Source organism: Meleagris gallopavo, chromosome 1 (genome assembly GCF_000146605.3).
Source record: "Meleagris gallopavo isolate NT-WF06-2002-E0010 breed Aviagen turkey brand Nicholas breeding stock chromosome 1, Turkey_5.1, whole genome shotgun sequence".
NCBI lineage: Eukaryota > Metazoa > Chordata > Aves > Galliformes > Phasianidae > Meleagris > Meleagris gallopavo.
Window position 1 is genome coordinate 71,515,648 of NC_015011.2, and position 3,506 is coordinate 71,519,153.

Here is a 3,506-nt window from a genome sequence, read left to right on the forward strand (position 1 = left end):
AGGGCTCATCAGCAGGCTCCCCTTGCCTAAGCCCTCTCAGTGAGCCCCACTAGCTCTTGGGCTGGGATCTGTTTCCCCCTTAGAGACAAGTGACATCCATCTGCAGTCATTAAGACCAAGTGCTGAATAAATTGCCCCATGGTCAAAAAACCCGAAGTTCCTGTGGCAACACCAGTCTCTCAGCCACTTATTCATTACCTGGGTTTTCCTAGCCCACTGTGTGTCCCTTGTTGCCCCATAAGGGGTGGAAGAACATATCAGTTGTGCTCCTCTCCCTCAGCAAACTGCCCTAAAGCCCTGAAGTCTTTTTTGATCATTCGCAGGCTTATCTGAGCTACTGCCTGCCTGAACTATCAGTAATGGGTAGTAATCAGAGGGATGAACCAGATCTGGGAGTTACGTCCCAGGGAGGCAGCACACTTCCCTACAAGTTAGGTCAGTCTGCGTATGGTGCCCTCTGTTCCCATGAGGAGGGAATCACCTGCAACAATAACCCTTCTTTCTTTTTTGACAGAGGCAGTCTGGAGATGCAGTTGACTGCCTTGCCCTCAGCAATGTCTTAGACAAACCTTCCCACGTCTCCTCACTCACCTCCCCTCAATTTCCAGTGCCTCAAACCTATTTCTCAGGGAGCATCTGTGGAAGTGAGGTTGGTAGGGAAGGTTCACCCACAATGCCAAGCTAGGACTGTTTGCCAACTCTCCCCATCTCTCAGGTCTCCCCCTCTGCCAGCGATGGGGTAGGGGGTCCATCATTTTCAAGTGTGTGTCTCCTTGGTACATTTCTCTCTGGCATGCCTAGGAGTTACTCTACCACTCAATATCCCGCTCACCTCTCTCCCTCTTCCTTGAGCTCTGCCACCATGCTAAGCAGAATCTCCCACCTGCTCACACCTCACACAAGTGGAGTTCCTGCTATCCTCTCCAGGCAGCAGCAGGCTCAGGCACTCTCTGCAGCCGGAGACCTGAACAGCCACATTCTTGGGAAGGAACTCTGTCTGGGTCTCCACGGTCTTTGTGGGGCAAGCCCATTGCCTGGTGGAGACCATGGTCAATCTGTGGTCTTGGCGACTGCCAATAGGTAAGTTAGTCTCTTGAGCGAGGAGGGACAGTACTTCCTCGTCTTGCCACACAAGCTACCACACCTGCTGCTGCAGTATGCTGTGGGTACTGCATGCACTGCCTTCTCACTGTACCTGGACACTGCCCTCCTGGAAACTTTTTCTAAGGCAAAGGGCGCGGATTCGGTTCCATTGCCATGGCGATGCCTATGCTTTGTCAGCCACTCTTGCAAGAGCCACCCAGCTGCTCTGCTTTCTCAGGGTTCCCCTGGCAAAGGAACGTCCTGAAACCCCGCTGTACTTTGTGATCTATCACTGTAGTTCTGGCCAGCACAGCTCTGAAGCAGCTAACCTCAGTGATTAAGAATACACTTCTCTAGACAGCACTACGTAGGTATACATGTCAACAATACTGGATATGCCAGTTAAAGACAAACTGTTGTTTAGTGCAAATTTAAGCTGCAACCCTTCCATAGCAGCTCACCAGAAAACAACATTTTGCAATGACAGTGACATTTAGGGGACATATATGTGTCACGCTCTGTAATTCTTGACCAAATGCATAGACATTCTGTGCCTCAGATTTTTATTTGATTTTCCATAATCCTGTAACAGCCAACATGCAGGTCTAAAAGCCACTTGTATGACTGTGAAATTTCTCTTGTATTAAATTTTTAATGTATGTTTGTATTCCGTGCAACTTCAGTTTATTGTTGAGCTTATCATCAGTGGTCATGAAGACATTAACTTCATTTCCATCTTTATGTAAGTTCTTTATCATTTTTTAAGTTTCATCTTTATCATTTTTAAGTATCTCTTTCCCCAAAAGAGGAGAAATATGGCTAAATGCACCATGGAGCAAGGGGTATTGAAGCAACATCTGTGTCAAAGAGACATGTTTCAGATAGATAAATGAGCTAGTCAGCCTCTGGCATGTAAAAACGTAGGTTAGGGCAAAGGAATGGATAACAGTAAAGAATTTAAAAAAAAAAGCGCCTTCCGTTGGATTTCTAAGTTTAAAAGACATGTCAGCCAGCAAATCTTTGTTTTCGGAAAACTGAGCAATTTGATGAGTCCAAAACTTTAATAAAGATGATACAAATCAGCCTGCTTTTATTCCTTGAAACAGAATGCATTTCCCAACCACTCCTGGCATGACACCAACTTGTGCCAGCTGTGAAAATGGCCAAAGATCACCAGGGGCCAGGTGCAGGATCAGTGTCCCAGCAGTTGATGAACCTCTGCAGCCAGGGCACTGTGGGTCATACAAAATCCTTCTCACCAGCAACAGACAGGGTGAGAAGGCAACACAAAGTAATACTATGGCTGCAGAGAGGTGCAAATATATCTGAAAAGCCATTATGTGATTTAAGATCTGGACTAAGGTAGCATTCAAGACACCTATTTTCCATGTTTCCATCCAACCTAATCTTTCCTTGCATATGTGCTATCAACATCCATTTTTCCCATTATTATATACTTCCATTTATCTTGTCCTGCTGCTCACAAAGTTGGGCCTTCATGTTGCTTTGAAAGAGTCCAGAACTGTGTATTAGTCTTGCAGTAGCTTGTGAAGCCTTTCTACTTTCCTTGCCTTAGAAGTACTGGATAATGCTTGCTTCAATCGTGGCCTTCAGGTTTTCAGATTCAGAACTCAGGTTTTCAGATTCAGAAATTATTTAAAATTTCCACAGTACATGTTTTTTAAACCAGATTTTACTTTCAAAGAGATTCCACTAAAAATAAATCTAAAGTACTAAACAGCAACAAATGCAGCAATTCTGAAGCAATTTTAACTGTATCATTCACACTCTATGTCATTACTGCCGCACAGCACAAAGGTTCTTGGCTGATGATGAGATTGTCTGCATATTTTGCCTTTTGATTTTTGCATTTTTTACTCTTAATTTATTTGGCCTAAATATTTCTATCTCTTCTTCCAGACTATAGAATCATCAGAGTGAAATCTGTGAATCAAAGAGACTAAAATAAGTTTAAAACTATGTTAGAGCACAGTTTATTATCTATTCTCATTTTCTTTCTAAGTATGGAAAATTATTCTAATATTTTATTTGAAACTGTCAGTAAATGCAGTGGCAAAAATTTCATTAACCAGTGTCATAGAAATACTGACAGATAGAGATGGAAAGGGGTCCCTGGATGTTTCTAGTGCAGCCCAAGATTACAATAAGGTAAATTCCCAAGATGGATCAGGTCACTCAGGCTCTTGCTGTAGTGCTTTATCACTCTCATGGGAAAAATTTTTAATTTATTTCCAACTAAAATTTTTGCAACGTGTGACTGTAGTATATTTTACCCTAAATGACTGATAATCTTACTGGATTTTAATATATATTTTCTGTACAGAAATTGTACATTACAAATGGGTGTTAGAGCAGACCATCTGAAACATTATTATCCAATTCATTCTCTTTTTTTTTGGGGG